This window comes from Mirounga angustirostris, unplaced genomic scaffold (genome assembly GCF_029215605.1).
Source record: "Mirounga angustirostris isolate CCGP_5_RB_7025 unplaced genomic scaffold, mMirAng1.0.hap1 SCAF_2, whole genome shotgun sequence".
NCBI lineage: Eukaryota > Metazoa > Chordata > Mammalia > Carnivora > Phocidae > Mirounga > Mirounga angustirostris.
The window spans coordinates 58,761,069-58,786,705 of record NW_026991710.1 but is presented as its reverse complement, the minus strand read 5'-3'; the positions used below and the strand labels follow the sequence as shown (position 1 = coordinate 58,786,705).

The following is a 25,637-nucleotide window of genomic DNA, read 5'->3' as shown; positions in this document are numbered from 1 at the left end:
ACTCAAGCGTTGGGATGCTCGGGAAATTCCCTGGATGAAGGGGGGCGGGGCGGGAAGGGGAGCAATGGGTGGAGGGGGGCTGAGCAGAGGGAGTTGAGGAGGAGGGTGACTGGGAGGAGCTGCCTCCTCCTCAGCTGGTTGCTGCAGGGATTTCGTCCCCTAAGCCAGCCAGGGCTAGCGAAGGCCGGCTTCTCCTGGGGACGGAGCCCTTTGGGAGAATCCCCTCGTTCCCATCTAAGGAGGAAAACTGGAACCAAACTGCCAGGTTTGACTTTAGAAAAATTTATGAACGATCTTTCTAATTTATCATCATCATCATCATCATCATCATCATCATCATCATCATTCAGGAAAGTAAGCTGTGATTAAAATTGCACTAAACAGAAAGGCCTTCCTCTTCGGCTTGCAGGCAGGTCATTCTAGGTTTCTGACTCGAATTAATTTCTGATTCTTTGGATTTCGGCTAGCTTTAGAGGCCAAGATACTTTGATGAAAATATCTCTATTCCCGCTTGAAGCCGGTGGCAGGAAGGGACTCCCAAATCAATTCTGCTAACTGGAAATGCTGTCCTTGTAGCTTAGCAAGCATTGGCGTGGCCGGGTGGTCTTCCAAAATCTTCAAAAATCACTAAGCAATTTGCCCTGTAAGATGATGCCTTGCTTTCGGCAGTTCAATACACTGGTGAATTGGAAGAGGTGGGTCTTTTCTGGGGGGAGGGGATATGATGGGGTGCGGTGAGTGCAGACTAAAGCGGAGTCCCAGCTGAGCCTGTTCCAGCGATGGCTCCAGACTCTGGCCAGGTGTGTAATTGACCCAATTCTGACAAGCTGTGGGAGGCTGATGACTTTGAGGAGCTCTTCTGGAAGTTTGGTGTGGGGATTTGAATCCATGTGGCAGCAAGACAGCACCAACTCTGGTTTCGCTCAACTTCGTGGGAGAGAAGAACCACAAGCTTCTGGAGTGATTCAGCATCATGATCAGTGGCTGCTTTAATCCACAGGTCTGTTTGAATCCAGGTGAGCTCAGAGCTGCCCCCTGAAGTTGAGGGGTGAGGTAGCTGGAAAAGGGGTGAGGTAGCTTCCAGCTTCCTCACCCTCTCTCTTCTCTCTCTCTCAACTGTGGAAATAGAATGCTGAAGTTTTAAAGGTAGGTCTTTCACATGTCTAACTCTGTGGAAGGCATGAGTATGATATTGGAATGACACATGGGCTTTCGTTCATGGAACTCTAACTAAATCCTCTTCTGGATTGTTCTCAATACCCTTGTCCTCACAGTAGGCCAGCAAAGGCAATGGGTAGACATGACAGCAACTGGAAGCCAGTCATGGAAAGAATTGCTTTCCTTGTCCCCGAAGACCCTGGGGAATTTTATTGACTCCTCCACATAGCTTCCTTGGCAGAACATCACCTCCATTGGTGAACAAGGAGGAGGTCTCATAAACCTTTAGAACTTTGGGTCTGAAAGGAAACTTGAGAAATTGACGAAGACTGGGAGGTTTGGCCTCACTTTTGGGGAAGCTAAATGGGAAGTTTTCTGTTCTGCACAGCTTCCTGATACCATCAGCATCATACCTGACTCAGCTAATATAATCCTTCATCCTTCTAGGGAGTGGTAATCTGGGAAAACAACCTGCCTACAGATTTATTATATTGACTTTTTAGAGATTAGAATGCATCTAAAGACAAAAGGTAAGCCTCACTGATGTGAATAAAACAAAACTTCAAAAACGTGACTAAAAATCTTGGGCAGTTAAATTCAGCTTAACCGCAGCAAGTAAACCACAATATAATAAGACCTTGAAAAAAAAGCTTCATGACATAGGTTATTTAGGGGTGTGTATGTGTGTGTGTGTTTAGATCAGTTCCAAATAACCTATTTAAATATAAATGAACTTATGGGTTATTTTGGCACTAAATGGTAAGATCAGAGAAGGGTCATGAGACATGATTTCCAGTTCCTCCTGACATTCTTATAGATGTGCGTGTTTCACTGGTTTGCATTCTGAATCAATTTGCCATGGATTATTTACAGAATATAAGGCAAAAAAAATTTCTTCACCTGGCGGGCAGGTAATAGAAAGTCCCCAGGAGATGTAGGCTGTTGGGTTGCCCAACCTAACCAGGAAACGGTGTGTAACTTAACCTGGGTTCTCATTGGAATCATTCTGGCCCACTGCCCATGCCTAGCTCCTGTCCAGGCATCACTGGTGTGGGCCTTCTGCAAAGACAGCTAGGAATGTGGATGGTCCAAAGACTCCCTGATGTTGAGAATGACAGCACCAAGTACCATAGGAGGCAGGGTTCTTTAAAAGTAGTTGTTTCTTTTAAAGGGAGGCTATTTGCCTTACCTGCACTCTGTCTAGGTAGTGGAGAAAGGCACTGCATTATTTTTGTCCCTAAATATAATCAAACAATCCACAAAATGACATTGACATCCTCATAGCCTGAAAGACTGACTTGTTTGTCAGAAGCAATCGAATTTTAGTCATAATACCACAGACTAATGTAATAGGAATTAAAACATTCTTAATGGTTTGTGGCTTCCGAAACACTTTCATGCTCATTATCTTTTGAGCCTCATATCGATTCTTTGAAGCAGATAAGAAAAATTCTCCTATCCTCATTTTAGGAGCAGCTTCTCCTGTTGACAGGGGATGATACACAGGAAATAAGAAGTTGAGAATTAAAGTCTTACATGTTTCCAAAAGCCCTGGGCTTCTCAGAAATAGAACCATCCATTTGGTCTGGGCTAAGCAAATAATAATAATAATAATAATAAAATTTTTAAAAATCATAACAGTAAGGCCAGAGAGTTAAGTAGAAAAGCAACGACTAGAAGTGAAGCACTAGAGAATCTGTCACAAGAATTTTTTTAATTGGGTAAAATTGGTCCATGATATTATGTAAGTTCCGGGTGTACAACATTTAATTCATTATAATTCGGTATCTGTACACTACAAAGTGATCACCACTAGAAGTCTAGATACCATCCATCACCATATAATTGACACCCTTCACCCATTTTGCTCACCCCCTCCTCTCTTCCACTCTGGTAACCACCAGTCTGTTGTCTGTATCTATGAGTTTGTTTTTGTTTCATTTTGTTTGTTCATTTGTTTAGTTTTTTTTTTTAGATTCTACATATAAGTGAAATCATATGGTATTTGTTGTTCTCTGGCTGACCTAATTTACTTAGCATAATACTTTTAAGGTCCAAGGTTCATCTATGCTGTTACAAACAGCAAGACTTTATTCTTTTTTAGAGCTGAGTAATATTCCGTCATTATTCCATATATATGTGCACACACCACATCTTTATCCATTCACTCACTGATGGATGTTTAGACTGTTTCCATTTCTTGCCTATTGTAAATAATGAACCTAGGGGTGTATATATCCCTTTGAATCAGCATTTTTGTATTCTTCAGATAAATACCAAGAAATGGAATAGCCAGATCATATGGTAGTTCTATTCTTAATTTTTTAAGGAATTGCCATATTGTTTTTCATAATGGCTGCACCATTTTACATTCCTACCAACAATACACGAGTGTGCCTTTTTCACCACATCCTCTCCAATGCTAGTTATTCCTTGTCTTTTTGATAATAGCTATTCTAACAGGTGTGAGATGATATCTAATTATAGTTTTGATTTGCATTTCTCTGATGATGAGTGATGTTGAGCATCTTTTCATGTGTCTATTGGCTATCTGTATGTCTTCTTTGTTCAAAACCCCTCCCTATTTTTTCATTAGGTTGTTTTCTGTTTGCTTTTGAATTGTATGAGTTCTTTATATATATTGGATATTAATCACTTATCAGGTATATGATTTGCAAAAATCATCTCCCATCCAGTAGGTTGATGATGACTTCTTTTGCTGTGCAGAAGCTTTTTAGTTTAACGTAATCCCATTTGTTTATTTTTTCTTTTCACAAAAAAATTTTAATGTTTTTCAGATTACACACTATATTCTTCACAGTCACTAGCAAATACCCCATGGCTCTCCATATCTGGTTAACCACTTGTATTGCAAAACAAACTGAAGAAACAAACATATTTTAAGCTGTTGAAATCCCCAGTCTGTGTATTCCTGGCCTTTGAGGCAACACTGATGTCAAATAGCCAAGAGATTTCCAGATTAACCAGCCTGAAACTGTCACCTGCTTTCCAAATTCCTCTCTTCAAGACCAGTGTGAGGTCCTGTCTTCCCGGAGAAGGTTTATTCTGGCAAAGCCAATTGTTATGTATTCTTTTTATCTTCAGTCTTTGAATATCTAATGTACTTGTGAAAACTGTCTCATGAGACAGAGTTTATTTATTCCTTAATTTTGCATTTGTCTCTCTCCAGTCAATTATAAACTCTTTAAAATGAGGGGTGATGGAAATGTTGAATCACTATATTGTACACCTGAAACTAATATTATAGTGTATGTTAACTAACTGAAATTTAAATAAAAACTTAAAAAAATAAAATCAGTGGTAACGTCTTCTATTTCTCACATAGCCTCCTTATATTCCCAGCTCAGTAACAGTCTATGAACATTTAATGACAGATAATGATAACTTTTTATTTTGCAATGTTCTCTGAATTACAAGTGGACCTTAAAGTCAAGGAGAAGAGAATAGGGTGGTTTGCTGCCATTAATCATTTGAACTCCTCAATTTTGAATTAGCTTTCCCCCGTGTTGAAAATTATTTCATGGTTATTCTTAGGGACAGTTCAAATGATATTTTCAGTCTTTGGAATTTGAACTATTCAAAAGAATGTTCAGAAACCAGCAGGATATTTGATATTAAAAGAAAAAGATTATACAACTACAGTATCAACCAAATAAAATTTTTCTGGGACTTAGAGATTGTCGGAGATAAATGATAAGGAAAAGTTCTGGTTAAGTCATACTGTATTGAATGTTAATGGTGTGGTACTATTATTTGAAATTGATCTCTTCCAACAAATCAAAGAGGCCTTTAATTGTGTGATTAAGTATATGACCTAGGCCTTTTAAATATTCTTCTAAGTTTCAATTTATATTACATTATTTTTAAGAAATGCTATATGATTACAGTAATGAAAGATGTAAACATACAATTGTCAGGTTAGGCGCAACAAAGATATCAGTAAAAGAATTTACTGATCAGTAAGAGTTTAAGTAGAGGATAGAGTTACTTGCTTGTATGCAAAAGAAAAGGAAAAAGCCAGCTCCTTATGGGTTAGCTTTACAACATCCATGCAGTCTCTCTCCTTCCACATTGGATTGGCAGTCCGATGAAGAAACAGTATTATGTAGGGAACAACTTTACTTCAAAGTTGCCCCAACTGTACTGTGAAATATCAGAAATGTTTTCCCTTCTCTTGTCCATTCTCTAATTTTCCTTGCTGCCCATTTCAGATTAAGTCTACTTGAGAAAGGAGTAAATCAATGATCCTTAATTGGGTTCAAACTGAGCAAGGCTCCAAGTAACCATAGATGGACTTTATCTTGCCACCTCCTGGGTGGATAGGGTAGCTAGTTATTTTTGTTCATCTGTGCAAAGGCTGCAAGATGTTTTGTTGACAAGAGAAGATACAAAGACGAGGATTAAATCTTATTTTCCAAATAAATCTATATTTCCAAAAGCCCTGGGCTTCTCAGAAATAGGAAGCATTCATTACTTTCTTCAGAAATTGGGTCTGGGCTCAGCAAAACAACAACAAAAATCTTTTTCGGGGTTAACTATTTTAAATAAGTTTTTTGAGAAGTCATTTATCTGATACTGCAGAAGTCCTTTATGAAAATTAGACTTCAAATGCTGTACTTAACAATGGTCATTTACTATACTGTTTTTTGACTACCATTACCTTCATACTTTTCTAATTTAAGAGAATATCCGCTTCTTCATGAGCCACAATATCTTTCATTCTCATTTAATATATATTAGAACCTCATTGATTGCTGCTTTAATAGGAATAATTGTGATGTATTTGTATGTTTGTGGTTTATATACTTTGAAGATAATCAAAACCCTCTGTTGGCCTCCCTTGTCATCACTTGAACAAATAACAAGACTCATCATTTGACATGTATCTAAAATGATGTTCATCTTGACGTAAAAGTCAAACACACACACACACACCACCACCACGACCACCACCACCACCACCACCAACAACAACAACAATGCTATGGTCCAAATGTTTGTGCTCCCCTCTCCAGATTCATATGTTGAAATCCTAACACCCAGTATGATTGTATTAGGAGGCCAGGCCTTTAGGAAGTAATTAAGTCATGAGGGCAGATCTCTCATGAATGTGATTAGTGCCCTTACAAAAGAGCCCCCACTGAAGTCCCACACCCCTTCCTACCAAATGAAGACACAGCAAGAAAGTGCCATCTATGAACCAGGAAACAGGTTTTCACCAGACACTGAACCTGCCAACACCTTGAACTCGAACTTCCCAGCAGTGTCCAGAGCTGTGAGAATAAATTTCTGTTGTCTATATAAAGATCAAGAGAAAAATAAGAATAGAACGTATCTTATAGTTGATTTCTTGCCACAAATTTTTTTGTAAATCTGATTATGAATTCTCAGTGAATAACTACTTTTATGCATTTTTGAAACATTGCCATAAGAGGGGGTGTGGGGATGGGCAAAATAGGTGAAGGAAGTGGGAGGCATAGGCTTCTAGTTACGGAATGAATAAGTGATGGGGATGGAAGGTGAAAATGCATAGGGAGTGTAGTCAATAATATTGTAATAGCATTGTATGGTGATAGATGATAGCTGCACTTGTGGTGAGCATAGACTAATGTATACAGTTGTCAAATCAATATGTTGTATACTGGAAACTAATGTAACATTGTGTGTCAAAAATTAAACTTCAATTTAAAAACATTTAATTAAAAATTTGCAAAAAAAAAAAAACAGCAAAAAACCTCATCTCCTTGGCCACAGTTAATGAATTTTTTTTTTTTTTAAGAATTGAGAAATTGATCCTACTGACATAAGAGGTGTTGTAATACCAAAGCAAAAATCACAAAATCCTAGAAATTCTGGCTAAAGCTGGGCTATGAGTAGCATACTAACCAGTTGGGATTTTAAAGCATGGCTTCCCCTGGGGAGTAAATTGACAAAACCACTTGAGTAAATTACTTTGCTTTGAATCATTTTGGTTTCCAAAAAATTCAGCATTAGTAAATCAGACTGCAAGTCATTTTCTTTGGAACTGACTGTACCTTGGAAACAGCTTTTATTTTTCCCTAATTTAAATTTGAGAACCAGACCGGTGAATGCTATGACCAGGCATTATGTCATAGAAAAGAGAAAAATAGTAGTCACTAATGTATTAGGAAAAAAACAAAGCTGGTTTCTCTCATATTATGATTAGGTACAAATTAGTTGTTTGTAATAAATTAAAGTTATGAAAGTTTGATATGAAGTGTTTCCAATTAGCTTTCTATGAATGTTTGAAAATAAAATCATAATGTAAATTTAGGCAGTACAATTGGTGAAGGAAAAAATTGGTAAGTTGAACTTTATTAACATTAAAATTTTCTGTTCTGCAAAAGACACTACCAAGAGAAGGAAAAGACCAGACCAGGATTAAATATTGGTAAAAGACATATCTGATAAAGTACTGTTGTCCAAAATATACAAAAAATGCTTAAAACTCAACAATAAGAACAAAAATAATATGATTTAAAAATCATACAAAGACCTTAATAGATGCCTCACTAAAAATATATGTATACAGATGGCAAATAAACATATGAAAAGATGGTGCACATATGTCAACAGGGAAATGCAAATTAAAAAAACAATGATATATCACTATGCATATATTAGAATGACCAAAATCTAGAATACTGATAACACCAATTGCTGGTGAGGATGTGGAGTAACAGAAACTCTCATACACTGCTGTTGGGAATGCAAAATGTCAGTTTCTTATAAAACTAAACATACAGCTCAACAGTCATGTTCTTTGGTATTTACCCAAAGGAGCTGAAAACTATGTCTGCACATAAATCTGTAAATGGGTGTTTAAAACAGCTTTATTCATAATTGCCAAAACTTGGAAGCAAGCTAGATGCCCTTCATTAGGTCAACAGATAAATAAACTGTGGTACATCCAGACAATGGAATATTATTCAGTGCTGAGAAAGACATGGAGGAAGTTTAAATGCATATTTAACCCAATCTGAAAAGCCATACAATTCCAACTGTATGACATTCTAGAAAAGGCAAAACTATGGAGACAGTAAAAAGATCAGTGGTGCTAAGGTTTAGGGGCTAGGGAGAAGGAGCACAGAGGATATTTAAAGCAGTGAAACTATTCCGTGTGATATTGTAATGGTTGATACCTGCCATTCTACATTTGTCCAAACCCATAGAATGTACTACACCAAGAATAAACACTAGTGTAAACCTTGGACTCTGGATGATAATGATGCATCCATGTAGGTTCAGCAATTGTAACAAATGCACCATTCTGGTGGGGGATGTTGATAACAGAGGAGGCTATGCATATGTCAGGGCAGGGGATACATAGCAAATCTCTATACCTTCTTCTCAATTTTGCTGTGAACCTAAAACTGCTCTAAAAACAAAGCCAATTTTAACATCTTAAAAATTAAATTCTAAAAAGAAAAAAGATGTTTTTTCAGCCATTCATTAATCATTTCCCTATTTGGATGCTATTTCTATGCCACTAACTTTTTGTGTAAACTTAACTTATCACTTCTTTAAATGAAAGTACCAATACCTTTTTTTCTTCATAAAACTATCGAGAGGAACAATAGTTATGAAAACTTTTAAAAATATTTTTTATTTTTATGCTTTTAATTGAGATAAAATTTGCACAGTGAAATGCATATATCTTAAGCATGTGGGTCAATGAATTTTGGAAAATGTAAATGATTAATCAAGATAGAGAACATTTTCATCCTCTCAGAAGATCTGTGCTTATTTATTCAATCTCTCTTTTCCAGAAAAAAACTGCTATTCTGATTTGTAGTTTTGTCTACACTTGAAATTTATGTAAAGGGAATTATCCAATATGTACTCTCTTGTACTCTTTGGTGTCTTTTGCTAAACTTAGTATCTGTGAGATTCATCCACGTTACTGTGAATATTAATACCACACTCCTTTTTATTTAGTAGGATATTCCTTGAGTAATTGACATGAAGTATTCAATTGTACAAAGTTGCCAAAATTTGTTTATCCATTCGTTTGTGGATGGACATTTGGATCTTTTCCAGTTTTGGGTTAGCAATTTGACTATTAGGAAGAAAGCAGCTAAAAACATTATAAAATATTTTTGTGCATTGTGGGATAAAGATAGCCATAAATGTATTCCCTTTCTTCTCATTGAAATGTGGCATCTATCTGAATCTGAACTGTTTCTGTGACTGGTTTTGATCAATATAATTTGACAGAAATGATACTGTGTAACTTCTGAAAGTGTATCCGCTGCTTCTACCTCTGTTGGTTTGGAACCCTCCTTCTTGGAACCCAACTGCTGTGCTGTGAGAATCCTAAGTTCTATGCAGAGACCATATGAAAGAGACCCCAGGCACACCAGCTGATTTCCTCAGCTGAGCTCCCAGCTAAGAGTCAGCACCAACTGACAGTCATGTGAATGATCATGTTGTACATGCCAGCCCAGTCAGGTTTCCCAAGGACTGCAACTCTAGCCACCCAGAGCCAAAGGACCACCCAGATGAGTTCAGTCAACCCAGATAAACCTGAGACAATCAACAGTTATTGTTTGAAGTCACTAAGTTTTGGGATAACTCTTTTACACAGAAATAAATAAAATAGATATTTTCATTTCTTTTGGATAAGTATGTAAGCCTGGAATTGCTAGACCATGAGACATGTATATATTTAACTTTACAAGAAACTTCCAAATTATTGTATTTTCACCAGCAAAGTAAGAGTGCTGTGATTATCCTATGTCTTCATCACCCATCTTTTTAAAATTTTAGCTTCGGTTAGGTGTTTATTGGTAAATAATTGTGCTTTTAATTGCTATTTTACAACACCTTTCCATGTGCTTTGCTATTTGTAAATCTTCATTGGTGAAGTATATTTTCAATCTTTTGCCTATTTTGTTTTAAATTGGTTTGTCTTTCTACTATTGATTTGTAGAAGTTCATTATATATTCTAGTTACAAGTCCTTTACTTGATAGATAAATGTATTGTGATTTTTTTCCAGCTTATAGTTTGAATTTTTGTTTTCTTAAGAGTCTCTTTGAGGAACAGAAGTTTTAAATTCTAATGAAGTTCAATTTGCCAATTTTTTCTTTTATGATGAATTTTTAAAGTTCCCTCTAAGAAATTGTTGTCTACCCCAAGGTTGAAATATATTCTCTTGTGTTTGATTCTAGAAGCTTTACAGTTTTAGCTTTTGTGTTTAGGTATATGAACTGTGTCAAATTAAGTTTTGTTTTTTGGTTTTTTTAAGATTTTATTTATTCATTTGACAGAGAGAGACACAGTGAGAGAGGGAACACAAGCAGGGGGAGAGGCAGAGGGAGAAGCAGACTCCCCGCTGAGCAGGGACCCCGATGCGGGACTTGATCCCAGGACACTGGGATCGTGACCTGAGCCGAAGGCAGTCGCTTAACCGTCTGAGCCACCCAGGCGCCCCTCAAGTTAAGTTTTTATGAATCATTCAAAGTAGTGGTTGTGTTTCATTGCTTTATATTTGTTTCCATAGAGATATCCATTAATTCTAGCAAAAATCTTTGAAATCTTTTCCTATAGGCTTTCCTAGAAGCCATTATAAAACTTCAGTCAATGGTATATATGTGTGTCTATTGCTGTACTTTATTTGGTTTCATGGATCTATTTATCTTTTCTTATACACAGCGTCCTCATTAATATAACTTTATAAGTCTTGAAATCAGATAGTGTGATTCCTCCAATTTTGTTCTTCTTTTTCAAAATTGCATAGGCTGTGATAATTCCTTTGCTTATCTATATAAGTGATGTAAGGCATGTGCCAATTTCTCAAAAAAGAGCTTGCTGGGATTTTTGTTTGATATTGCACTGAGTCTGTATATCAATTTGGGGAGAATTTTCATTTCCACAGTTTTAAGTCTTCTAATTTATGAACACAGAATAAATATCTTTCCACTTATTTGGATCTTTTTTTCTGTGTGCTATGTTTTATAATTTACAGTGTAGAATTTTTTTATATCTTTTTTTAAAGTTATTCTTTCTTTGTTTCAGGTTTATTTAAATTCTAGCTAGTTAACATATAGTGTAATATTAGTTTCAGGGGTAGGCTTTAGTGATTCATCACTTACATATAACACCCAGTGTTCATCACAAGTGCCCTCCTTAATACCCATCACCCATTTAGCCCATCCCCACCCGCCTCCCCTCCAGCAACCCCATTTGTTCTCTATAGTTGACTCTGTTTCTTGGTTTGCCTCTCTTTCTCTCTTCCCTTAGCTAATTGTCTAGTTTCTTAAATTCCACATATAAGTGAAATCATATGCTCTTGCACTATTGGTGGGAATGCACACTGATGTAGCCACTCTGAAAAACAGTACTGAGTTTCCTCAAATAGTTAAAAATAGAACTCCCCTATGATCCAGCAACTGCACCAGTAGGTATTTACCCAAAGGATACAAACATATTGATTCAAAGGGACACATGTATCCCAATGTTTATAGCAGCATTATCAACAATAGCCAGATTATGGAAAGAGCCCAAATGTCCACCAACTGATGAATGGATAAAGAAGTTGTGGTATACATATACAATGGAATATTACTCAGCTACAAAAAAGAATGAAATCTTGCCATTTGCAATGATGTGGATAGAGCTAGAGTATATTATGCTAAGCAAAATAAGCCAGTCAGAGAAAAACAAATACCATATGATTTCACTCATATGTGGAATTTAAGAAACAAAAGAAATAAACATAGAGGGGAAAAGAGAGAGTTCTTAAATTTATTCTTTTTTTCTATGCAATTTATTTAGCAATTAATTAATTTTATTTTATTATGTTAGTCACCATACAGTATATCATTAGTTTTTGATGTAGTGTTCCATGATTCATTGTGTGTTAAATTTATTCTTAAGTAATTTACAATTTGATACTATTATAAATGATATTTTAAATGTTTTATTTCCAATTATTTCCTGCTAGAATACAGAAATAAAACTTTAATATGTTGACTTTATATCCTGAAATCTTACTACCTTCACTTATTAATTCTAGCAAATATCTCTCACTCTCTCTCTCTACTTCTCTCTCTCTCTTTCCTGTATTAGATCCCCCAATGATATTTATCTTATAACTGGAAGTTTGTACCCTTTGGCCGACATCCTCCCACTCCCTCCACCCCTTAGCCCCTGACAACCGCCATTCTACTCTCTGTTTCTATGAGTTTGGTTTTTTGTAGATTACACATATAAGTGATATCATACAGTATTTGTCTTTGTCTGATTTATTTCACTTAGCATAATTTTCTCAAGGTCCATCCATGTTGTTGCAAATGGAAGGATTGCTTCCTTTTTAATAGTTAGATAACATCCCATTGTATATATACATATATACCACATTTTCTTTATTCATTTGTCTGTCAATGAACACAAGTTGTTTTCACATCTTGGTTATTGTGAATAATGCTGCAATGAGCATGTGTTGTACAAATATCTCTTTGAGGTAGTGATTTCATTTCCTTGACAGAAGTGTGATTGCTGGATCATATGGTAGTTATATTTTTAATTTTTTGAGGAACCTCCATACTGTTTTCCTTAGCAGCTGTACCAATTTTCATTCCCTTTAACAGTGAAAAAAAAAGTTTCCTTTTCTCCAGATCCTTGCTAACACTTGTTATTTCTTGTGTTTTTGATAATAGCCATTCTAACAGGCATGCAGTGATAATCTCATTGTGGTTTTGATTTGCATTTCCCTGATGATTAGAGTGATATTGAATGGCTTTTCATGTACCTGTTGGACATTTGTATGTCTTCTTTGGAAAAATGTTTATTCAAGTCCTCCACTTATTTTTATATTAGATTATTTGATTTTTGTTTGATTGTTATTGAGTTATATGAGTTCCTTACATATTTTGGATATTAACTCCTTATCTGATACATGGTTTGCAAGTATTCTCTTCCATTCCATATGTTCATTTTGTTGATTGTTTTATTACAGTTTTCCACACAAAAGTTTATTTAATCTGTAAATAAAGACAGTTTTACTTCTTTTTGTCCAATCTTTTATGCCTTTATTTCTTTTCCTTGCCTTATTGCACTGGCTAAAACCTCCAGCATAATGTAATGTTGAAATAGTGAGAATGGATACAATTTCCTTATTCCCTTTCAAGTAGGTGAAGTTGATTGATAGGGTTGTTGAAAACGTCTGATATTAAAATCTCTGTGTTGAAGTTAAGGGTTTTTTTTTTTTTTCATGTAATTTAAAGCTTTGTATTAGGCACATACATATTTTGGATTGTTATGTTTTCTTGATGAATTGACCCTTTATCATTATGAAATGTTCTCTTTTTTATCTCTGATATTTCAGTGTGAAAAACTCCTTTTCTTGAAGTTGTTTTGGTTAATATTAATAATGCCACTCTAAGCTTCATAGGATTACTTGTTGCATCATCACTTATATACAACACCAAGTGCTCATCACAAGTTCTGCCTATTTATTGGAATTTTTTAAAAAAATTTTTAAGTGGGCGCCTGGGTGGCTCAGTTGGTTAAGCCACTGCCTTTGGCTCAGGTCATGATCCTGGAGTCCCGGGATCGAGTCCCGCATCAGGCTCCCTGCTCGGCAGGGAGTCTGCTTCTCCCTCTGACCCTCCCCCTTCTCATGCTCTCTCTCTCTCTCTCTCTCTCTCATTCTCTCTCTCAAATAAATAAATCAGATCTAAAAAAAAATTTTTTTTAAGTAATCTCTACACCTGATATAGGACTCGAACTTACAACCCGAAGATCAAGAGTTGCATGCTCCACCAACTGAAGCAGCCAGGCACCCCTCCGTACTTGCAATCTTAGCATACAAATATCAAGGAGGAAATAAGCTACCAATCATGGAAGATTGGCAGTTTTCTCTAGGGCACATGCAACTTCTACAGAATTTTCCTTAAAATATTATCAGTTTCGGGGCACCTGGGTAGCTCAGTCATTAAGCATCTGCCTTCAGCTCAGGTCGTGGTCCCGGGGTCCTGGGATCGAGCCCCACATCGGGCTCCCTGCTCCACGGGAAGCCTGCTTCTCCCTCTCCCACTCCCCCTGCTTGTGTTCCCTCTCTCACTGTGTCTCTCTGTCCAATAAATAAATCTTTAAAAAAAAATTATCAGTTTCAGTCACTTTACATTAATGTAATTATTGATGTGGCTAATTTTAAGCCTACCATGTTTTTTGTTTACTAATTATAAGGGTTTTTTTGGATCTATGTTCTAATTTTCATGCCTATTCACTGAAGTTATTTTTTTTAGTGAAGTTATTTCTAATGTTGCATTTTTTAGTTCTAAAATTTCCATTTTTATAGTTGCCATTTTCTGATTAATATGTCTTATTCACTCATGATTATATTATTTTTTAAATTCTTGAAAATGTTCATAATAGTTGCTCTAAAATCCTTGTATGCCAATTCCAACATCCACTTTACCTTGGGTCTAATTTAAATGATCTCTTTCTCGGGCGCCTGGGTGGCTCAGTTGGTTAAGCGACAGCCTTCGGCTCAGGTCATGATCCTGGGGTCCCGAGATCGAGTCCCGCATCGGGCTCCCTGCTCAGTGAGGAGTCTGCTTCTCCCTCTGACCTTCCCCCCCTCATGCTCTCTCTCTCTCAAATAAATAAATAAAATCTTTAAATAAATAAATGATCTCTTTCTTTTTTACTTTTGTCATATTTTTCTGCTTCTTCATATGTCTAGTCATATTTGATTACATGCAGAACATTGTATATGTAACACTGTCAGGAGTTGGAATAATGTTGTTTTCTTTTAAAGGGTATTGGCTTTTTTCTGGAAAGTACCTCAGTATTGGTAGATTATTTTGGTCCTTGCAAGATGGGTTATTTTTCTATTTGTTTTTGTATTTAATCCTAGGATATGTCCTTTACACACATTATAGGTTTTTGTCGTCTCACATGAATAATGGAGATATTCAATAAGGTCTCTACTCTTTCTAGACCAGAGTTGCACCATTCCTAGCACTACATGACCTCAGGAGGCACTATCCAGCTCACAGTCACACAGCAGTCCATATTTTCTAAGTCTTGGAGGCTCACCCTGTACCTACCTTTGGCCAGGGCACTGTAGTACTCTATTTCCCCAGTTCTCTGCCCCACCAATTGCAGCTAATTCAGGAATCCACTCTGCTTGAGCTCTATTTGGGTTCCTTGTCCTTGCAGATTAAAGATCCCCTAACACAGAATGACAGAATTATTGAAGGGTTCACACCATCTGTTTCCCTTCTCTCAATGATTATGATTCTTCACTGCCTATTGTGCAATGCCTGAAAGCTATTACCTAATAATTCTTGTTAGTTTTTAATTGTTTTTGGCAGAAGGGCAAGTTTAGTACCAGTTTTTCCATCATGGCCATGAAAGAAAGAACTGGAAACCTTTTTATAAAGTGTAAGGAGCTAAATAGTGTTAAATGTTATTGATAATATTGCTGTGTGGTGGTAAAGTTAAGTAAGAAAGTATTTCAGGATGAGTCTTACCAAGTAACTTCATGGGTTCAGAAAGTTAATTTCATTCATTCATCTGGGAGTGCACCTAAACATTAAGTACTCCTTTTTCTTTGCCCACTTTAGCCTTTTTGTCTCTCAAGTCTGTGCAGAAGCTTCTAGGGGGAATGTCTCATTTTCTTGCCTTAAAATTTGTTAACTTCAGTTCTGTCACTAGCAAGAGATTTTCATTATATGTGCATTTCATTTTTTCTTCTTGCAATGTACATAGATTATATGGCATACCACGTCATGACTAAGAAGAGTGAAATTTTTCCATAGTCAGCTATTTTATGCCTGCTTAGGACTCCTCAACTTCTGTAAGTGTTCAGGCTACAACTACTGAGTTTTACTAAGGACTGGCCTGCTGCACTTGGGTCTACATACACTCAGTGACGAGTGCAGTGGTTATGGTCCATAGCATTGACCAATTTTCATGCTTCCTTTCTATTTTTAGCTTTTTAAAATATCTTCCTTCCTTTACCTATATATTGAATCGAGCATCTAGAATCTCTATGCCATATCAAATATCTGTAGGTAGCCATAACTTCTAACCAAATCTCAAAAACAAACAAACACACAAAAACCAGAAAGAAAGCCCATGGCAGAATTATTGGGAACATTTCAAGTATAAAAGATTAGTACATATTTGTGTGTAGCTTTGCGTGTCACCAGTCTTGTGGCTTGGGATAGGAGGAGAATTAGTTTCTATTTAAATAACTATTTCTGCCCTAGTACATGTTCAGGCTTTCCTTTATATACTACCATTAACCCTCTAGAAGTATTTCACTTTTTATCTTGAGATTATATATAGATGGGACCTTGAAAAATGGGTTGTCCACATGGCGTGTTTTAGAAAGAAGCTGAGTAAAGTTTAGATGAATAGATAGTCATGATTACTTCATGATGCTCAATGAATGACATACTGGATGATGCAAAGGGTATGACTTCAATGGTGGCTACCAGAAAAAGGCATATAATTTTTCAACAAAGGTGATATACAGGGCTCATTTGACTGGAGATGGATGATTTGCAGGTTTTAGGGTAAGTTCCATGTGACTCCCCAGGACTGACAATGTTCGGTAGAATCTGCTCACTTTGCTGCTGTTGGCAGATAGAAGGGGAACACATTAGTTAATATTTCAAAATATTATCCCATTGCATAAACCTGTTACAAGATTGCAATAGCTGACTCTAATAATCCTTAACTTTGACTTAAATGTACACAATATAACTGGCAAGGTCTAATTAAATCTCTCTGGTTTTATATTCAATAGACATGTCTCACATTTGTACTGGCTGTCTTCTGCCATTTTGGGCCAATCAATCAATCAACCAATCAAACCTGGACTCATCCCAGTTTTAGATTCCCTTCTCTTCCTGGATTATTAACTTGTAAAGTAATACGGTTAGAATAAAAGATAATACTTCTAGGGAAAAATTAGTCCTGATTTATTTTTCTAAAGTTTTGGTTTGCCTAGAATGACTGTTGTTTTGTTTTGTTTTGTTTTGTTTTATCCTTCTTAAATGCTTTTCTCTTGTTCTTCCCTGTATTATTTTGGCTCAGATTCTTTCATCCTGTATTTTTTTGAGAATATTTTTTTTACTGAGAAAGTTCTTTAGCATCCTTTTTGCCATCATCTGACTTACAGAATATGTTGAAGTAATAATCAGTAGGATCGCCAAATACCTTTGCCCATCTGTGTTTACCTTTGCTCTGGTAAAAGACACAGGTAAGAGAGAAAATTGCTGTCAGTTCATACTTGACATATTCTATACTGGACATATTCTCCTTGAAAACATTTGCTGTTGTTTTTCTCAAGGAAGAGATTCTGGAATGTTGGGTCATGAGCTGATTTATTTTGGGGGAAAAAATCCATAAACTCTTATTCCTCTTTATCCTGATATAATGAATTTATAGATCCTTAAAATTCATATTAGAATTAAAACTAAGGAGTTGTTTAGAGTCCGGCAATGGTATCCCAGGGTCCTTTATCAATTACCCTAAAACCTTATATGTCTAACCACAAACAAATCTCAAAACAACAACAAAAAAACATATCCTTATAAGCAAACAGACATCCTTGCATTATGACCACAGGTTTTGAGGAGCTAAAAAGACTGTCTAACTGACAAGCTGATCTTGAAATTCATATAGAAATGCAAGAGACCCAGAATAGGTAAAGCAATCTTGAAAAAGAACCAGTTGGAGAACTCATCTTTCCCAATTTCATAACTTACTACAAAGCCATAGTAATCAAGGTTATGTGCTTAAAGGTAGATACATAGATCAATGAAATAAAATTGAGAGTCCAGAAATAAATCCGTACATTTATGATCAACTGATTTTCAACAAAGGGGCCATGACAATTAAATGGGGGAAGAAAGTCTTTTCAACAAACGGTGGTGGACAACTGGATATGCACGCACATACAAAAGAATGAAGGGACATCTACCTTACCTCATATACAAAAAATAACTCAAAATGAATCAAAGACATAAATAAAAGTGCTAAAACTATAGCTTCTTAGGTGAAAATATAAATGTCAAAGATGTTAGTCTTCATGACCTTCAATTAAATAATGGTTTCTTAGGTATGACACCAAAAGAACAAAGAACCAGAGAAAAAATAGATAAATTATATTTAATCAAAATAAAAGACTTTTGTCCCAGGACATTATAAAGAAAGTGAAAGGGGAATCCACATAATGGTAGGAAATATTTGCTTATCATATATATGATAAGCATCTAGTATCCAGAATATATGAAGAACCCTTATGACTCAATATTAAAAAGACAACCCAGTTAAAAATGGACAAAGTATTAGAATGCATGTTTCTTCAAAGAAAATATACAAACAGCCTTTGTCTTTCTCTGATTGACTTATTTTGCTTAGCATAATACTCTCTAGCTCCATCCATGTCATTGCAAGTGGCAAGATTTCATTCTTTTTCTATGGCTGAGTAATATTCCATTATATATACATATATACACCACAACTTCTTTATCTATTCATCAGTCGATGGACATTTGGGCTGTTTCCATAATTTGGCTATTGTTGATAATGTTGCTATAAACATTGGGATGCATGTATCTCCTTGAATTAGTATTTTTGTATCCTTTGGATAAATACCTAGGAGTTCAATTGCTGGATGGTAGGGGATTTCTATTTTTAACTTTTTGAGGAACCTCCATACTGTTCTGCAGAGTGGCTGCACAGTTTGCTTTCCCACCAACGGTGCAAGAGCATATGATTTCACTCATATGTGGAATTTAGGAAACAAAACAAATGAGCAAAGGGAAAAAAAAGAGAGGCAAACTGAGAAACAGACTCTTAACTATAGAGAACAAACTGATGGTTACCAGAGGGGAGGTGTAGGGGGATGGGTTATATAGGTGATGGCACTTGTGATGAGCACTGGGCATTGTATGTAAGTGATGAATCACTAAATTCTACTCTTGAAACTAATATTACATTATGTGTTAACTAACTGGAATTTAAATAAAAACTTGAAACTAAAAATAAAATGAAATAAAAGGATGAACTTTCTGGCATATGAAGTATATCCTAATAAAAAATAAATAAAAAATATTTTGGGATCCTGTCCTTGCACTACTGAATCAGAATTGAGGTGGTGGGATGATTGCTAGGAATTTGTATTTTAACAAGCTCTCCAGAAGATCCTTGTGCACACTAGGTTTAAGAAGTCCTCTTTTAAGACATTAAATAATTTTATTTATTTGTTTTTAAAGATTTTATTTATTTATTGGAGAGACAGAGAGCATGAGCAGGGGGGAGGGGCAAAGAGAGAGGGAGAAGCAGACTCCCCACTGAGCGGGAAGCCCACCGAGGAGCTTGATCCCAAAACCCTGAGATCATGACCTGAGCCAAAGGCAGACGCACCACCCAGGTGCTCCATAAAACATTAAATAATTTTAAAAAAACTCTAGCAAACCAGTGCTTATAATGTCCTTTCTGGCACCTTTCTCTCATTAAGGCTTCAGAGTATATCCTTATAGAGCTTTATAACAATGAAAAATTTTTCACAAGTATTGTAATAACAACAACAACAATGCCTATCATAGGTGCCAAACAGATTTTTAAAAACCATATAGTCAGATCACAGCACCTCATGTTCTCCAAATACTTTCCGATGACTCAATGCCATGTAAAGGCTTTTATTTTCTCCTGGTCAGCTCTTTCTCCTATTCCCCTCAGCAATAAATTCCTGATCTGGTCTCTTCAATTCCTGATCTACTCACTCTCTGGTAGAAAGTTCCTCAATTCACATCTCCTTTTCTTCAGACTCTTCTATATTTGTACCCAGCTTTGTCTTCTTCCCATTCATTCATTCTTGTGTTGTTGATTTTAGCTGTTCTGACAGGTGTGAGGTGATATCTCATTTAGTTTTGATTTGTATTCCCCCAATGGGTGATGCTGAGCATCCAATTCATTCATTCTTATACTCAATTTCTATTCATTGAAAATTTCCATTGAGTTAGGAACACTAGGAGTTAAATATACAATGATGAACAGGGTGGCCAACTTATAATCTAATGAAAAAAGTAAAAATAAAACAGTCAAGGAAACAAGATAGAGATTGCAATATGCAATAGATGCTATGAAGGAGGCAGAGTAATTTCATAGCTTGGTAAAAAGTAACATGGGCTGTGAGTGCTTACATTAAAATAATGGTCAATGAAGAGATGACATTTAAGCTGACTCCAGAAGCATACACAAGACAGAGACCTGCAAACAGCTTAGTGAAGAGGGATTCAAACAGAAAGAACAGTAAGGGCAGAGGTAGGAAAGAGCGCGCTCACACACACATGTGTGTGTGTGTGTGTGTGTGTGTTTGGCCATCATAAATCTGTTTTGTTTTGTTTTGTTTTAGATTTTATTTAATTCAAGTTAGTTCATATATAGTGTATCATTAGTTTCAGGGGTAGAATTTAGTGATTCATCAGTTGCATATAACACCAGTGTTCATTACATTAAATGCCCTCTTTAATGCCCATTACCCAGTTACCCCATCCCCCTACCCCAAGCCCCTCCATCAGACAGAGAGGGAGGCAAACCATAAGTGACTCTTAACTATAGGGAACAAACTGAGAGTTTCTGAAAAGCTTGTGTTTTAATAACTAAAAGAAGGCTGACGATGGCTAGAACTTTGTTAGAAAGAGGAAGAGCGGTGTGAGTGAGGTCAGAAAGATGAACAAGCCAAATCGTACAAAAATTTCTAGGCCAAGGAACAGAACTAATACTTTATTTCCAGTGAAAAGTCTTTCAAAGACTTTATGTTGCAAGAAGATATGACTCGTTTTATGTTTGAAAAAACATCTAACTTCTGCATGAAACAGTAGTGTAAAATTTGGACACAGGCTGAGGCAGGAGGATCGCTTGAGCCCAGGAGTTCTGGGCTGTGGTGCGCTATGCCGATCGGGTGTCCGCACTAAGTTCGGCATCAATATGGTGACCTCCCGGGAGAGGGGGGCCACCAGGTTGCCTAAGGGGGGGTGAACTGGCCCAGGTCGGAGATGGAGCAGGTCAAAACTCCCATGCTGATCAGAAGGCAATTCTAACAGTTTAGGTGAACAGTAGGCAAACTATATAATTCATGAGACTGCCACATGTTTTTGTAACTGAAGTCGTATTGAAATACAGCCAACGGTGACTTGCAGGCACCATGCCTATGACTGTTTTCATGCTATAATGACAGTATTGAATAATTTTGACAGGGACCATAGAGTCTTCAAAGCAAAAATATTTACCACCTAGTCCTTTACAGAAGAAGTCTGCCAACCCCTTGCCTAGATGAGAGAGATGACGTGGATGGGGAGGATATCAAATGGAGATGTAGAGATGTTGGAAGATTATGAATATACTTTGTAGATGCAACCTTCTCCACATGCTGATGGATTGGATGCAGGCAAAGAAAGTTCAAGAATTACTCCTAGTTGTTTGATGGAAACAAGAGAGTGTATAGTAATACTATTTACTGAGAGGCAAAAGACTGGAGAAGGAACATGTTTAGATGGTTGTGGAATTAGGAATTCTCTTTAAGACATATAGAGTTTGAAATGCCTGTGACATATCCAAGTGGAAGTATCAAGGAGGAAGTTGTACAGGAGTGTGAAACTCAGAGAAGTGGTCTGTGCTGGAGCTCTTGTGTGAGTAACATCAGAATGAAGAATGACTTGTGGAACCTACCTAGTGAGAGAGCTAAGAAGTCATGGTCTAGAAAAGTGGCTCAAGGACTCTAATATTTAGTAGTCTCCTATCTGAGAGTATTTGTCCTCACATTCAAGTCGTTTCCTTTTTTCTGCATTTCTGATCCCTTCTTCTCTCCAGGTTTTGGCTCAGTACTTTATATAGATTTTCTATCATCCCTATAACAGGCCTGCAAAACAAATGCTATTATGCTTTGTGTACATATAAGGAAAACACAGTTCCAGATAGCTTAATCATATTGCTACATATCTTGTAAGTGGTAGTTTCTGATTCCAAGGCCCATGACCTTTCCCTTTGCCACATTGCTTCCCAGAGAAAGTCTTTAGGCCATATTTGGTGGGATGTGGCTAGAGAGTGCTGTCAGCTATCACTTCTTGCTGTTCACCCCTTCCTGGAGTGCAATCTGCTTTACATTATATATAAAAACTTCACAAAACTGGCCCTTTTCAGAGACCTATTCAAAGAGACCTCATGCAGACTCTCCTGTGATTCTAATATTTTGCTAGAGGCAATGATCTCATTAGTTACAGATAACAAATAACAATTTAAGCAAAAAAAGACATTCATTAAAAAGATACTGAGAGGTTCATACAATTTCCAGCAAGGCCAAAGAACCAGTCTCAAAAGATACACATCAAGGGCGCCTGGGTGGCTCAGTTGGTTAAGCGACTGCCTTCGGCTCAGGTCATGATCCTGGAGTCCCGGGATCGAGTCCCGCACCGGGCTCCCTGCTCAGCAGGGAGTCTGCTTCTCCCTCTCCCGCTCCCCCCTCTTGTGCTCTTTCTCTCTCTCACTCTCTCTCTCAAATAAATAAATAAAATCTTAAAAAAAAAAAAAAGATACACATCAAGAAAAATGTCCAAAACCACATAGCAGAACCAGGCTGGTGCAGACAGCACAAGCTTCCCTCGATGGTCATGAACACCACAGTTTGCATTACTCCTACACACTTGCAATGCTGGGCAGCGGATGCTTTCATGAGAGCTGCTGCAGCCGAAACAAGACGTAGCCACCATCACTGCCACTGTCCATTGCTGGAGTTACCCTACCTCCTCTAAAGGGTCTCACTACAGATATTTTTTTCAGTAAGTGCTGAAACCTATCAAGGGCTTCTGATAACATTTCTTGAGACATCTATTTAAATGCATGAGAAACTTCACTGAGGAGACAAAGGAGGATTTTCCCTATTTTTCATCATCTGCTGGCACCCAGCATCTTAATTACAAATACTAATTTTGTAGCAAGCCAAAAAATTCATCTTGCTTGGCATGGGGGACAGCTTTTTGGCCAGCCTTAGGTAGACAATTAATAGTATCATACTCAACAGATATTCATGTGCTTTTTTTCAGAATTATTTTTCAATTGGTAAGGCATTTGGATTGTGGGATCCTATAACTCTCTGACCAACTGTTAGCCAACAATTCTACAACAGATGTCTTTAGGTCACTAATCTTAAATAAAACAGTTATCCAATGTTTATTCTAATACTTCCATAGTCATTTAACGTTTCGATGTCATTTGCTTTGTGAATAGCCAACATTCATTTCATGTAGAGACAGTACAGTAACCCTAGCCATGAATTCCCCTTTGATACATTCTACTATCCACAGATCATTTAGCTTTCATCAATTAAAAGCTATTTGGACTCAATTTGTGGGGTCTTCTAAAAAAGATCCTCAAAGTAGGTGAGGTAACTGGTTTTTACTAGACTACTCTTGTGATAATGTACTAGGACCTTGGAGAGGATAAAAATAGCCCTATCGATGTCACTATTACTATAGTTCATGTTGGATTCCCATGTGATATAGCATTCATATGATCCATTCTTCTATTGTTACAATATCACATTTTTAAAATTGAAGTATGATTAGCATACAGTTAGTTATACTAATTATATGAATTTCAGGTATATGATATAATTATTTAACAATTCTATACATTACTTAGTGCTCATCTAGATAAGTGTACTCTTAATCCCCTTTAAAAAATATGGAATCCTGGGACGCCTGGGTGGCTCAGTCGGTTAAGCATCTGCTTTCAGCTCAGGTCATGATCCAAGGGTCCTGGGATCGAGTGCCACATCGGGCTCCCTGCTCAGTTGGGAGACTGCTTCTCCCTCTCCCTCTGCCTTCCACTCCCCCTGCTTGTGCTCTCTCTCTCTCTGTCAAATAAATGAAATCTTAAAAAAAATATGGAATACTTCATGAATTTCATGTCCTTCTTGCACAGGGGCCATGTTAATCTTCTCTGTATTGTTCCAAATTTAGTTTATGTACTGCTGAAGTGAGTACTGCAATCTCACGATTTAATCAAAGAATTTCAATCTCTCCATAATGTACCCTAGATTGGAAAAGCACCGGTACTCAAACAACAAAGACCTACTTTTGTTATTTAATGCATTTATTTCATAGACATTATTGATCACCAACTGTATGAGGGGAAAGGCTATTGTTATAACCTTAAGTGATAGGAAGGGCAGATAGTAATCAGAAAAAGGTCTTAGAAATTTGCCTTTCTTCTACCCTGTTTATTCGCTAATTGATAGAGGCTTATCAGTTAGAGAATAGAATTTAGCACTTCAAAGTCTAGTTTGCCATTAAGAGACTATATCTCTATATATTTCTACCCCTATGGCCCTTCTCTGGTTCTGAGAGGTCTTTTCTTAGTTCCAAGCAATTCTCCTCTGGTGGTAGCAGTTACCTCATGGTGGTAGCAGAGATGCAAGAATGCCACTGGGACCTTGGTCTTTCAAGGACTGAGGATATGTAAACTCTACTTGGGGAAGGAATGCTGGCTAGCCGCAAACCCCAAAGCTTTTAATGTGGAAGGCATGATTTCAACATGCTGTCATGACCACATTGTTGTCCATAACCAAGATATGAGCTGAGATTCCAGGAATGTCTTTGTAATCTTCTCCTTTTGTCCCTATTTTAAACCTTGAATACCACTTCCCTATCTTGCTTCTCCCAAATTTTAGTTACTGCCACCAAAAATTAGGGTGATGGGGTGGTCACTCAGTATTCTCAGTTCATCTATGTCTACACGGAAGACTTACTTAGCTTCAGCTAGCATCTGTTCCCATATTTCTTAAGTGAACTTAATCTTCTAGAATTTGCTCCATTAATCCTCTCTCCACTGTCTTCAGAAATAGCTTTTTCAGCATCAGCACATAAGAGATTTCTGTTTTCTCCTGTCCTTTGGTGGATTTAACATACATATCTCTTCTTTTTCCATTCATTTCCTTTCCCTTTCCTTTCCTTTCCTTTCCTCTCTTCTCCATATTCCAAATATCTCTTCAATAGTCTTTAATAGTAAGGCCACAGTCTCAGAGATATTCATAATCTTTGGTCATTGAACAACCTCTAGAGGAGAACCTTGTCAACAGATTTTCATCAGTCTCTTTCTCTTTTAGCTGATTATTTCAGCTATCTTTCCCTAGGATTATGTAGCCTCCTACCAGAAAGATGTAGTCCTGTGACTACAACCATGGTTTTTGATATATCAGAGAGTCTGTCATGACCATTAAGACCTATCCAATCACTGGTCCTGAACTATAGCCCAAATTTCAGAGAAGTCTGCCTGGAAAACTAAGAAAAACTGGAGCTTCTATGTACTGAAAAATTCCCTCTTTTTCATTTGTTTTTAAACTTTGGTAACCATAAGTACTGACTTAGAGATTAGTTCCTAAGGGATCCTCTTTTTTTGCCACCTTGG

General features: G+C 36.8%; 1 long non-coding RNA gene and 1 other non-coding gene across 5 annotated transcripts; one reads left to right on the top strand and one right to left on the bottom strand.

Moving 5' to 3' along the window:
- The first annotated feature begins 80 nt into the window (after positions 1-80).
- Positions 81-4,440, top strand: LOC129045939 (uncharacterized). Of its 4 annotated transcripts, none has more exons than XR_010409419.1 (4): positions 81-265; positions 828-1,016; positions 1,606-1,688; positions 3,957-4,440. It is a non-coding gene; the product is annotated as an uncharacterized LOC129045939 (long non-coding RNA). The 4 variants fall into 4 exon arrangements; XR_008506445.2 differs by having other exon boundaries at positions 81-354; XR_008506444.2 differs by having other exon boundaries at positions 81-1,016.
- Positions 4,441-24,108: 19,668 nt separating this feature from the next.
- On the bottom strand, positions 24,109-24,214 carry LOC123849087 (U6 spliceosomal RNA). Its single transcript, XR_006791930.1, has one exon. It is a non-coding gene; the product is annotated as a U6 spliceosomal RNA (small nuclear RNA).
- Between the last annotated feature and the right edge of the window lie 1,423 nt (positions 24,215-25,637).